This window comes from Armigeres subalbatus, chromosome 3 (assembly GCF_024139115.2).
Source record: "Armigeres subalbatus isolate Guangzhou_Male chromosome 3, GZ_Asu_2, whole genome shotgun sequence".
Lineage (NCBI taxonomy): Eukaryota > Metazoa > Arthropoda > Insecta > Diptera > Culicidae > Armigeres > Armigeres subalbatus.
Genome location: NC_085141.1, coordinates 424,692,246 through 424,705,997, shown reverse-complemented (window position 1 = coordinate 424,705,997; position 13,752 = coordinate 424,692,246). Strand labels below are relative to the sequence as shown.

The 13,752-nt window shown below is 44.0% G+C and overlaps 1 long non-coding RNA gene across 1 annotated transcript; it reads left to right on the top strand.

Moving 5' to 3' along the window:
• The first annotated feature begins 10,297 nt into the window (after window positions 1-10,297).
• On the top strand, window positions 10,298-13,475 carry LOC134224381 (uncharacterized). Its single transcript, XR_009982933.1, has 3 exons — window positions 10,298-10,985; window positions 11,060-11,100; window positions 11,466-13,475. It is a non-coding gene; the product is annotated as an uncharacterized LOC134224381 (long non-coding RNA).
• Window positions 13,476-13,752: the final 277 nt, after the last annotated feature.

The window sequence follows — 13,752 nt, the reverse complement described above, 5'->3', positions numbered from 1 at the left end:
AGTTCGTATGCAGCACACTAGATATTCCTGATTTTTTGTTTGTTCCAGACCTAACGGTCAACTTGCTTTCGGTGAGCCATATATGCAAAAAAGAATATCGTGTAAGTTTTTCTAAAGACTCTTGCGAAATGAGCAGTGAATTCAACGGTGAAAACATTGCAACCGGTATTTAAGAAGATGGCCTGTATAAGCTCAAGCAATATTTTTTTTTTCTTGAGCAAGGGTAAACGGAAATCTGCAACCAGACACCAGAGGAGATAACTCAGGTAGTGTTTTTTTTTTTTTTTTTCTTGAGCAAGGGTAAACGGAAATCTGCAACCAGACACCTGAGGAGGTACTCAGGTAGTGTGGGGATGGGTATGTCATGTAACTCTTACCCGACCCACTAAAACCAAAACCCTTTCGCCAGTCCGTACCCCCGGCCCGCAATTAAGCAATACATCAGGGGGGGACTATTGAGAACGCTCACGCCTATGCTAACGCACTTGACGTCAATACACACAACATCGACTTCAAGGGTGGCTACCTCACCACCCGTCGATCGCAAGCTATGATAGTAACCTAGCGGTCCGTATCATAATCTCACGTTGGAAACGAGCACCCCGACAACAACCACCGCGCGCGAACCGCAATGACCTCTATATCTACATACTGAGGTCCCGCAGCCCACCCGCGACATGTTGGTTGTCGGGGTGAGCAAAGTGTTCACTGCATCACAGGTGCCCTTACTGCACTCGTTGGTTTTGTTCAAGACGCCACCACCGCTGCAGTTTCGACATAATCTGTTGAGATGCTGTGTTCACCGCATTCCATATAGCTTCCTCCCGGCACATCCTCTCGACGAGGTTTGTCCGTGGTTGTATCCATACCACTAATAAGCAGCATGGCATTGCGTTCTACCTCAAATCGCGGGCATGCGAACATCACATGCTCTGCCGATTCTACCTCACCTACACATTCAGGACACTCCGCAGAATCTGCGAAGCCAAACCTGTGTAGGAATTTTTTAAAGCAACCATGTTCAGACAACACCTCTGTTAGGTGGAAGTTGACTTTGCCATGCTTCCTATCAACCCAGTTGGACACGTCCGGAATTAGTCTGTGGGTCCAACGACCTTTGACTGCGGTGTCCCATGCTCTTTGCCATTTAAGCAACGAAGCTGCTCTCTTGACACGTCGCACTTGCACCGAGTCCCTTTCGTTGTAGCACTCCACATCTTCCTCTAGGAGTATGTCAATCGGCATCATTCCAGCTATAACGCACACCGCCTCATATGATATGGTGTGATATGCGCTCGCGACACGTAGGCACATCAGCCGGTGTACTCTGATCAATTTATTTACATTGTATTCGGCTTTTAGTGCTACGGCCCATGCTGGTACACCATAACGGATGATAGACAATGCTACGCCAGCTATCAGCCTACGCACTTGACTATGCACCGCCGATCTGTTGGACATCATTCGTGATAAGGATTTTATCGCCAATGAAGCCCGCTGACATGCATAATCGACGTGGCTCGTAAAATTGAGCTTATCATCGATCATCACGCCCAGATGCTTGAGAGACCTCACGGAGTTAACTGTGCAGGTCCCTACTCTTATCCTCGCTTGCTGCAACCCATGGCGGTTATGCACTACCACGACTTCCGTCTTGTGGTGTGCAAGGGACAACCGTCTCGAGTTGAGCCATTCATCCACTCTGCCAATCGCGTATGAAGCCTTCAGTCTGACTTCGTCGAGAGACTTAAGCGTAATACTCCGTCGTACATAATATTCCACAGAACCAGTCCGAGGATCGATCCCTGTGGAACACCCGCAGACACTACGATCGACTTTTGACCAGCATCAGTGTCGTATAGCAGCACCCTGTTCTGAAAATAACTTTTCAGTATCCTGCACAGGTAATCCGGAACTCTCAATCGGTGCAGGGAGTCAGCAATTGCTGCCCAGCTAGCATTGTTAAACGTGTTTTTTACATCAAGTGTAATCAACGCGCAGTACCTAATACCTCTTCTGTTTAAACCTCTCGTTATCTTGGCCGTATCCGTTACCGCTCGAATTGCTTCGATGGTAAAACGGCCCTTACGGAAGTCATACTGGTTGCTGAATAAGCCACCAGCACACTCTGTATAAGCCGACAATCTATTCAAAATGACCCTCTCTAGCAGCTTCCCAGCTGTGTCGAGTAGACAAATTGGTCTGTATGCCGAAGGATCCCCCGGCTGTTTGCCAGGCTTCGGTAATAGCACCATTTTCTGCCGTTTCCATTGATCTGGGAAGTTTCCTTCGTCCATGCATCTCTGGAAGCAGCTCCTGAACATATCTGGATTGGCAAGAATGGCGTGTTTAAGGGCCAGGTTTGGAATACCATCCGGGCCTGGCGCCTTATTGAGCTTAAGTTTTCTTGCGGCTACGATAAGCTCTTCGTTAGTCACTAGCGGTACCACGTCAACTGACTCGTACGGGGTAACGGGCCAGTCCGATGGTTCATGTCTAGGAAACAATCCCTCCCCAGACAACCAGAATGCATGCATAATAGAATTGTTTTCCTGTTATGCGATGCCCATGCACAAGAATATCCTCGCTTAGCAGTCACGAAAACGCTTTTTAGGTACGAAAGTGGAGGCGATATATGTGTATTTGTTATCCTACGTTGAACGGCAGTGTATGCGATATGCACGATTTTTATGCGAGTTTGTTCGTTATACATTGCGATGTAGTTTGTGATAACAAACTCTGTTTGACAGATAATCCGATTTCGTTTGAGTTTGTTTGCAGGAATATGCGATGTCAACATATGAAGCTGGAATAAACTCGCAAAATAGCCTACTGTGCGGGAAAGTTTATAAATAAACTGATGAGCTTCGCACCACAATGCGATTTTGATGAAATTTGGATCGGTAAACGACTTTAATCGTACATTCTTATGCGATGTGTGGTTGTCTGGGTCTACTATTCCGGCTAACATCTCTGGGGATTTTTCAGGAGGTGTGCTATTGGTCCTAGACATCACTATCCTGTATGCATCTCCCCACAGGGTGTCATTCGCCATCCTGCACAGCTGTTCAAAGCAGGCTCGCTTGCTACATTTAATCTCGTAGTTCAGAGCTCTGCTCGCTGTCTGGAATACCCCACGTCTGTCGAGTCGCTCAGCGTTCGTTCTAGCACGTCGCAACCTTCTTTTAGCTCTAAGACAGGTTCTACGAAGATCTGCAATCGTGTCAGACCATCAGTACACTGGTTGTCGATTACCTGGGGGCTGGGTTTTCCTTGGCATCGCTGTGTCACAGGCACGTGTTAGTACCTCGGTCAGTTCGCTACCGCTCAGTCCTGTAGTCCTGCTTTCCCAGCGCAGCGCTTCCTCCAAGAGTTCTTGATTGAACTGTGATGTGCGCCATCCGGGATCAGTTGCACCACCTCTTTTCGTCGTAGTTTTCCGGGTATACTCGACCATAAAACGTACTTCCTGATGGTCGCTAGAAGTATGACCCTCGTGGACCATCCATCCTGGTTCTTCAGTCCGTCCTGCGCTGCAGAAGTCAATCAGTCCATCCTGCGCTGCAGAAGGTGACGTCGATACATGAATCACCGCTCGGACCTCTAAACGTTGGCACTTGACCTTCGTTCAGCAGAGCTACGTTCAATACCGCTAGTGACTCTAGCAGGATATTGTTGGTGTAGATGACCCTATTAATGAGCAACGCGAGTACACCCCTGTACCACATACTGGCTGACAGTTCAGTTGACAGTTTGTTATGTATATGTTTTTTCCATGTTTTTATTATTCTACTTTTGTCAGTAATGAATATCTACGAATAAATCAGACAAGTTACTCCGCACTAATCTTTTATATTATTGTGTTCCGATACGCGACGGTTTAGGTATTTTATCGGTTCCGCAGTCTGCCGACAGGTTATGGGCCCAGCATAAGTTCGCGAGATCGAGAGTGTTTTCGGTAGAAAATCGTTAAGTATTTTTTCTGCGAAGGCTCTAAACGCGTTTCGACCAAGGATTTCCGTGAGTGGATGAAAAGAAGATGGCAGACCAGCAGCGTTTCCCAGCTTTTCCGAAGCTTAATAACCACATTTTCCAGTCGTGGAAATTTAAGATGGAGATGATGTTAGTGCGTGAAGAGCACCGATAGTTGGAAGAAAGCAGATGCTAAGGCTCGAGCTACCATTGGTCTTTGTATGGAGGATAACCAGACTAGTCTGGTACGGAATTGTGCCTATGCAAAGGATGCGTGGAAATGTTTGAAAGATTATCATGACAAAGGATCGGAAGTTTACATGTTGAAGAAGCTCACTCGTCTAGAGCTGACAGAAGACGGAGATATGGAGCAGCACCTCCAGATTTTCACTGATTTATTGCAAAGGATTGCGGATGTGGGAGAGCAGATTCCAGCAAAGTTGCAGGTAGCATTATTGCTTTGTTCGCTTCCAGATTCGTTCGATTCGCTGGCAACGGTTCTTGAGCAGAGACCAAGGGATGAGCTTACCATCGATCTGATTAAGTCCAAGTTATTTTCGGAAGCAGAAAAGCGCCGTGAAAGATTTGGGAGCTCCACTGGCTCAGGTGAGAAGGCAATGTGGGCTGAATATTGGAAATACCGTGGAGGTTATGTTCAGGTCAACAAGGACACACGCAGTTGTTTTTATTGTAAGAAGCCTGGTCATCTGAAACGTAACTGTAGGATCATGCAGAAGGAAAATTCAACCGGCCATGATGTCAGGCGGAAAGAAGAAGATTCGAGTGCGAAAGAAATTCCAAAGGCGAAGCAGGTGCAAAACGTCGTAGAGGGGCCTATTTCGTTTATGGTGGGTCGAGGATCATCGTCTGACTGGTTTGTTGATAGCGGCGCATCTAGACACATGACAGGTGACAAAAGTTTTTTCGATGGATTGCAAGAAATAATCGATGTTCGTGTTTCGCTGGCAAACGGAAAGGAGGTTGATGCGACAGGAGTCGGGTACGGTCGCATTGTCGGAATGGATGGCTCCGGTGTTCCGGTGCAGATACAGCTGAATGATGTTTTATTCGTACCGAAATTGACCAGTGGACTTATTTCTGTGAGTACACTGGCAAGTAAGAATTACTGTGTTGATTTTTGTGAGAAGGGATGCAAGATAATCAATCAAGGAGGAGCAATAACGGTGATTGCTGATCGTCATGGCATTCTTTATCGTTTGCAAACCCCGGATAGGAGAATAAGCGAAAATTATTATAGGAGGGGAAATACACCATTCCGAAACCATGTTTCAAGGAAAGTTGATAAGGCGCAGAAGAAACTAGAAGTTGTGCATATAAAGGTGAGTGGTTTGATGGTGAATACACCTTTTGGAGATAAATATTATTTGGTTTTTGTTGACGACTTGACGGGAATGACATTTGTGTACCTTCTACGGGAGAGATCGGATATCAGTTGCAAAATCAAGGATTTCGTCGAATTTTGTATGAAGAGCTACGGAAAAGCACCAATGGAATTACGACTTGATGGAACAGAAATGTCCGTAGATGTTGGTTTGAAGCGGTATTTGAGAAATGAAGGCGTACATGTATCATATTCTTAGAAACACGATAGACTGGCGGAAAGAAAGTGTAATCAGTTGACGGAGAGAGCAAAGCGTATGTAAGTTGATGCAGGACTTGATAGGAAATATTGGGGCGAAGCGATATCGACAGCGGTGTATGTTCTGAATCGTTCGTCGGCCAATTGTAAGGACAATACTCCTTTCGAAAAATGGAACGGGTTCAAGCCGGATGTAGAATACTTCAGAAGATTTGGTTCCCTGGCATGGGTTCGAGCACCAGATGCAAGGAATGGAAAAGCTCGTGAAATGAAATTTATGGGCTACTCAAATCAGAAGCAATCGTATCGTTTTCTGGATTTGAAAAATGATTGTGTTGTAATAAGCAGTTATGCTAAATTTGTGGAATGCCTTCATCCTAAGATTGCTGATCAACAGGAATCAATTATCATATTGGAGCCATTAGTACCTAGTTTAGGGGTACTTATAGGACAGGAGGAGCTTCTATCGTACAATGACAGTTCGAAGCAAACCGATGATGACAATATGCGATCAGAAAGTAGTACGGAACGACAAGATGACACGTTGGGTTTTGAATCATGCGAAGAGCTTTACTATGGAGAAAAACGAATGGAAAATGCCTTTGAAAATGATGATGACCAGCGAGCGGAATTATCTCGGTTTCGTAGAACTACAAGAGGAATTCTTCCAGCGCGATATAAGGATCACGTTATGACTACGACACCTGTAAAGCGAGGAAAATCAATATCTGGCGAAAATATTGTTTCGTGTACCGTTGAGGAAGTCTGGCCACCTGCAGCGCACATGAATTAGCAGTACAGGGATGAATCGCGAGGAGGAGTGTTGGTGTAGATGACCCTATTAATGAGCAACGCGAGTACACCCCTGTACCACATACTGGCTGACAGTTCAGTTGACAGTTTGTTATGTATGTGTTTTTTCCATGTTTTTATTATTCTACTTTTGTCAGTAATGAATATCTACGAATAAATCATACAAGTTACTCCGCACTAATCTTTTATATTATTGTGTTCCGATACGCGACGGTTTAGGTATTTTATCGGTTCCGCAGTCTGCCGACAGATATAACCTCTAGCGTTAGTAAATCGGGAACCCCAGTCCACTGCCCACGCATTGAAGTCACCTGCTACAACTACTGGTTTAAGGCCAGTTAGTTTCGCCGCAAGAATATCAACTACCCTAGTGTACTGCTCTATACTCCATATAGGAGGACAGTAGCAGCTACAAAAGTAAACACCGTTTACCTTTGCTATGACGAAACCCTCATCGTCGGGAGAAGATATTATAAATTCAGTAGAAAATCGAATTATAGCCGCTATTGAAATTGATTTTTCTCACAATCCATACGTTAAACCTAATATCGGAAGTAGTGCGCTGTATAGCACATCACCAAATGAAAACAGCGCACTACTTCCGAAGTTAGGTTTAACGTACGAATTGTGAGAAAAATCCAACTTTGTTAGCGGCTATAATTCAGATTTGCACTGAATTGATAATATTATCTTCTGGATGGGGTATCGCCCACAAGTCCAGGTTCCCACCATACCGGACTTGTCCGCAATCCAGCTGCCGTTTCCGGTAGGGATGCGGTATGGGTCGGACAGCAAGGCAACATCAGCTTTGCACGCGATAACCGACTGTTGTAGCAGCAGCTGGGCCTCGTAGTGGTTCAAGTTTAGCTGTGTTACTTGCATGTCTGGACCCTTCTAGAGGCCGGACAGGCTTGAGCACCGGTGAGATGCCTGTTGTCTGCCCCCGGAGAACAGATCAGACATCTCGGTGCAGCCTGGCAGGTGCGAGCCTGGTGGTTTTCGGCTCCGCACCTACGGCACAGCTTACTACGGTCAGGTCCCTTACAGTCATAAGACTTATGACCGTGTCCAAGGCACCTGTAACAGGCCTGACTGGGTTGGCTTGTGCTCAGCGAGCACACCGACCAGCCCACCTTCAGTTTTACCTTATCCAGCACCTTCTTGGCCTCAGCCATAGGTACTTGGAATGAGGCAACCTGCATTCCCGCAAAGCCTTTGCGTAACCGAATCGCGGATTCCTGGACCTCTTCCGTCAACTTTTTATACTCGGAACTCTTCCGAGTAGCATCCCGCTTCAAGACGAGAATCATCTCGCCTTTGCGCGTTTTTCAGATGCAGTTGACATCCCCTCCTAGACTAGAGAGCTTCTCGGTGCCTCTCATAGTTTTTAGGACTTCGGCATAGCTTTTATCGTCAGCCTTGACAATGATCGCTTCGCCTCTGTCCTTCCGCTTGTCGTTGCCATTGGAAGGCGCGCCCTTTTTCACACGGGCTCTACCCTTCTTAGCGGTGACCTGTTCCGTACCCTTGGTCGCACTCCTTGCGACCTGCTCTGCCGTAATCTGGAAAAGTGACGTAACAGCCATTTTACAATATGGATGTTTTCCAGTTTTCTGTTAAAGAGCTCGATGAGTAGTACTCGTTAACACCATTTTTGAAAAATGGCGTATACGTCACTTTTTCAGATTACGGCAGTGCTGACGACTTCTTTTCGCCTTTTTTGGATTCACGACCTCTGTCCATGGCAGGTCGTCCTCCCGGCGATCCTCTGGTATCTTCCTAGGTGGAGGTACCATTTTCCTCTCGGTCTTATCCACTCGGACCTTCTCTACGGTCAGTGCCGAGGCTTTATTTAGCCTCCTGCGTGACCTTACTTAGCTTAGGAGTTGCACCGCTGGTTGCCATACGCCGTTGAAGCTCTGCAGTCTGGCTCTCCGCCAGCTGCTTCCCCTCTGTAAGGAGCCGAATCTTCGATTCAGCCTCCTTCGAGGCCTTCACTGCTTGACTAACCGCCAACTCTTTCTCCTCAGTAAGAAGACGGATCTATTTCCACAAGTCTAAAAGAGAAGTGTGAGAGAAGCTTATGCCGTTTCCTTTCAGAAACTGCTCGAACTTATTACCGCCATATTAGGATCTGTGTTCAGTCCGCAAGCACTTGATAAGTCTACCCAGTCTGCTCCTTAACGTATGCCTTAAACTTCAAGAACGTGTATAATACTACTTCCGAAGTTGGGAGAGTTTCCTGTATCTGGAAAAAATCCAACTTCGGTATAAAAAGCGGTATAAATTTGTTCCGGATAGACAATCCAGTTTTCCGCGAGCGGTAATGGCCGCCAGCTTGCCTGCGGTTCAGTCTCTGATTTGACGTGTCTGGAGGTCAACTGCACCCACCGCTCTGAGCATTCTGACAAATGTTGCATATATTGTGTATCCGGAATAAATTTATACCGCTTTTTATACCGAAGTTGGATTTTTCTCCAGATACAGGCAACTTTCCCAACTTCGGAAGTAGTGCGCTGGATTCGCCTAACGATGCGCTAAACAACGCATCAATTAGTTTGACAAATTAAACTTCGTAAGAAGTTCGGTTCGGAAGTCCCGACTTCCGAATTCTAACTTGGTGTTATTGCCGACAATCCAGTTTTCCGCGAGTGTAATGGCCGCCAGCTTGCCTCAGGTTAGTCTTCGATTTGACGCGCTTGAGAGTCAACTGCACCCACCATTCGAGCATTTTGATCGATGTGGTATATAAGAAGGCTTGAATTCACTGAACCAGCACCTTCTTAAATATATGCAACATTTGTCAAAATGCTCGGAGCGGTGGGTGCAGTTGACCTCCAGACACGTCAAATCAGAGACTGAACCGCAGGCAAGCTGGCGGCCATTACCGCTCGCGGAAAACTGGATAAGAAGGTGCTGATGCAGTGAATTCAAGCCTTCTTATATACCACATTGATCAAAATGCTCGAATGGTGGGTGCAGTTGACCTCCAGAAACGTCAAATCAGAGACTAATGCTACGTTTATGCTACGTTTAGACAAGGCAAGTGAATTGAGCAAGTCGCTTGAATCGAACGCGAACTGAACGTGTAAACACCTTAATTCAATTCACTTGAATGAAAAGAAAGTTGAACATGTTCAACTTTTGGCAAGTCAATTGAATTCAACTGAGTTGTTCAATTCACTTGCCCTGTCAAAACGTAGCATTAGACAAGGCAAGTGAATTGAGCAAGTCGCTTGAATCGAACGCGAACTGAACGTGTAAACACCTTAATTCAATTCACTTGAACGAAAAGAAAGTTGAACATGTTCAACTTTTGGCAAGTCAATTGAATTCAACTGAGTTGTTCAATTCACTTGCCCTGTCAAAACGTAGCATAACCCGCAGGCAAGCTGGCGGCCATTACCGCTCGCGGAAAGCTGGATATATTAATAGTAAAACTTGATATTATTTTGCTGTTTTCTTCTACCCGAGATTCCACTAAAAAGAGCTTAAAATATTTTTTCTGGCGTATCCATTGTGTTTGGCGAGGCGAGTTGGCGGTCACTGACTCGCGGGAAACTGAATACAATGAAAACCCCATTGCTATCGCTGACTGAACCAACCTAGTTGTGAATTTAACTTTCAATCCAAATTCAATATTGTGTTCCGCTGTTGTGAGCTCCGTCAGCAAATTCACGAAAATGTAGTTTCAAAACGATTTCATCAACCGCCCATTCGAATAATCGAGCTGGTGGGTTGCACCCACCGGTGTTGCGAGTGTTCGCCACTAGAGCGCCCTCCTAGTGCACACTATCTTGAAAATATCTTGTCCTTTTGCGGATGTGACGTCAGAGTCGGGCATCGCCACTGACACTGGCTCTCTCTCGCGCTCTCCGCCTTTGACACCTCGCATTCTCACTTCGGCTTGGTTCGAGTTCGGTCCGCTTTTACGTTTCTTCTCTCGGAAGTGCTTGCTGTGTGATGCGGTTCGTGAGTTTTCTTTTTGGGAATTTGACCTCTGGTTTTAGTGGCTTTTTTGGCAATAAAATGCTAAAATTTGTCGTTGTTTTTGTTTGTCTCTAGTGGAGTTGTACTTGACGGTAAAAATGGAGTGTGAGTCGGTGGGAATCTGACGAAAAAAAGGTGGTTTTGTGGCACTGAAAGCTGCGGATGTTCCCCCAATGCGGTAGCGACGAGCTTGGCGTGGTTTTCGGCTCTCTGATCAAAGAATCGTAGCTTCAGTGAATATGGTTGTGTTTCGTGCTTGCCGGGTGAAAAGCGAACGAATTTCAAATTGTGGATTGATTTAGGAATCGAACTGTTCAAAATCATGCCTAGAATCGTAGTTGGCCGTGTAGGCTGACCTAGAAACGCTTTTCGGCTTCGAAGAGGTTTGCCGCTGGTTACTACGATGGAAGCAATACGGAGAGAAAAACGTGCTTTTTCACGAAAGCTAATCCACCTCTTCGGCTGGGAAGCAAAATGGTGCGCTGTTTCGCGGTATATTCTTGTGGCTTGATGCATTTGAAAGATGTCAAATCACAGGAGTATACTGTGAGAGATCGCGGAAACCGGCTCGTGATTGGAATGTCGAGAAATCCTTCCTTTTAAACAACAGGTAAGATTACTCATACGATTCTAACCTAGAAAAGAATGTTTACTCAGCCATTTTTATTTCGACATCTCTTCCAGATCATAGAGCGTTTCCGGAAGTTGAAATTATTCTACTTTAGGTAAGCATTAATCGCTTTGTCAATTGTTATCCAAAAACTATTTCTCAATGATGATAAAGAATTTAGAGCCAATCCATTGACCGCTTCGAGCGGCGTGAAATAAATCTACTTTCAAACTGAGAACCTTGCATGACGGTGAGGCGGTGGTGTGATGTCTTTGCCTGCGGCTGCTCCGCAGTGATGAGAATGCTTCTCCAAAGCACATTGAACTCGGTCGCCGAAACACATCACACCAGTCCCGACGACGACTAGCAAGAGTACAGTAACCGCGCCGCGACGCATCAAAATAGGTTAGCAGTTTTATAACGCTTTCCCTCTTTTCCTTTCTACCCGCATGTTTTACTACACCACCATCAACGAAATAGACGATGACGATCAGAATGGGCACAAACACACTGACAGGTCAAGTACGCATTGGATTTGGATGATGATGCCGCACGGAAAGACCGTTGGAAGAAAGAGAACGCACTACATCTGCTGTGTGAAACACGTGTTGTGGCAAATGGCGGGATTTTCAAATAGCAACAAGGGTGATCCTCTTCAGTTGCGTTCAAAATAGGTCAAAATGTCTACGATCATGAGATTTGATTTTCACAATATCAAAGTCATGGAAATTGTACACAAAGATTGTTTAAACTTTATTTTTAAAGATTGCATGCAAATTAGGGATAACGGGTATAATTGTTTTCAACCACCTTATTACAAGCATAATTTTTCATAACGACTTATCGAGCAATTATTAGGATTCAAGACATCCTTTGAGAAAGTTGGCAAACGTTTTCCTTAAACGGTTTAAAAACTAAACCATTATTTCAATCGTTTTTAAACTAGTATCATTGCTAAATCAAATTCAAATTCCATACAAAAAATGCAGAAACTACACACCCGGTATGGTGTAGATTGGTTGGTTTTTCACACTGCATGTTTGACGAAACTTCGGTTTTGTTTTTTTTTGCATTTTTTTTAGAAATGTTGCTCTGATTTCCCATTTGTTAAAGCAACGTATCTAGCAGTGAGGCTTCAAACATTGAGATTTCTAGATACGTTGATACATAACATTATTTAAAAAAAAAAAAATAAGATCTAAAAAAGTCGCGTGTAATGATCATGTTATATTAAAAACCTCGTATTGTTCACTTTTGTAGTTAGGGCAGAAAAAAGGACTTGGTTTACTTTAATAAATTCTCGTTTCATGGGATTGACCATGAAAATGTAAAACAACCATTTCTTTCTTGTCAACTGGTGTGTAGTGAAAGCATCGTTCCTTACATTATTGCATCAGTCGAACAAAAAAGTCGAAGGTTGTATCTAATAAATACACGAGTAGGCTGGCGCACCTCTGGGCCAGTTGTATAAAATCTTAGAGAGTACTAATCGATTAATACCAAAATCTCCAGAATCCGTTGAAAAATGGCTGAGTTATTGACTCTTACTTTCTGACCTCTTTTCGTGACGGTTCCGAATTTGAAACATTGAAATAACCCCCCTATCAAAAGAGGTATTTCTACGTCAGAACGCTACAGTATTTATTATTTATTTCTAAGCGTTTTTACGGAAATTCTACAAGATAACAAATATTCTGCCATTTACTTCACTGATTTTTCATGACTTGAGTTACTGTGACGGTCCCTTCGAACAGTTTCCCGAGAATTTCATGTTCATTATTATAAAGTGTAAAGTGTTTGTAGGTCAAACCACGGTTCTAAGATTGATTAGGCTCATTATTTGTCAGTAGGCATAAAATAGCTTGAACTTCCAACAAAAAAATGTTGGAAATAATTATAAAGACGTGCAAAGTAAAAAAGAAGAATAAATTGATGAAAAGCTAAATTTTCTGTTGTCAACTAGATTTTAACTATTATTTCTGATGTGAGAGAAAGACAAAACACTATAAAAGTTTTTAACTACGAAACGAAACACGCATCTGTGATGCAAATAATTGTATTTGAAGAAATTGGTAGAAACAAATCGAATCTTTGATTTGGTTATGATAGTTTTTAAATTACGTTCTTCATATTCATTTCTATTTCGTTTTCTGTGTATTGAGTAAAAGTAGACTTCAAAAGAGACTGTGGTCGCTTCTTACGCAAATGGATTTCATTGGTTTCTTTTTTTTCGAGGGCTACTCAATGTTTTATTTAATCCAAAAGCCAAAAACAAGCAAATACAAACCGCGTAAAAATCGACCACAGTGTATAGCATCTGACAGCCAAAGCAATCATGAATGAAACCTATCAAGTATACAATTTAAAAGACGGGTTAGAACTATCTCATTCATTTCTACCATATACACGAATTGCGTCCTCAACAGGGAAGATCATCTTCATTGTACGTAAGTTTTCAATAAAATTTACACCTTTTTAATACAAATATATCGTCTCTGATTACGCAACTGCATACCGAAAATGGCGCCTTGTTAGTCTCTTTATAGTCCCATCGACGACCGTGGTCTTATCTTATCCATCGCTATCTCGTCGTGAACACCGTCGTCATCGATCGGACCGTTTGAATCGTGATTCAGGTATGTATGTACCTACCTATACTATCTATTTTGAAAGTACATATCGGATCATTTCAATCGTGTTTACCTCATGGGTTGTTATCTTCCTTTCGTCCCACCACGATGGGATTTTGAGGGAACTGAGGTATTAA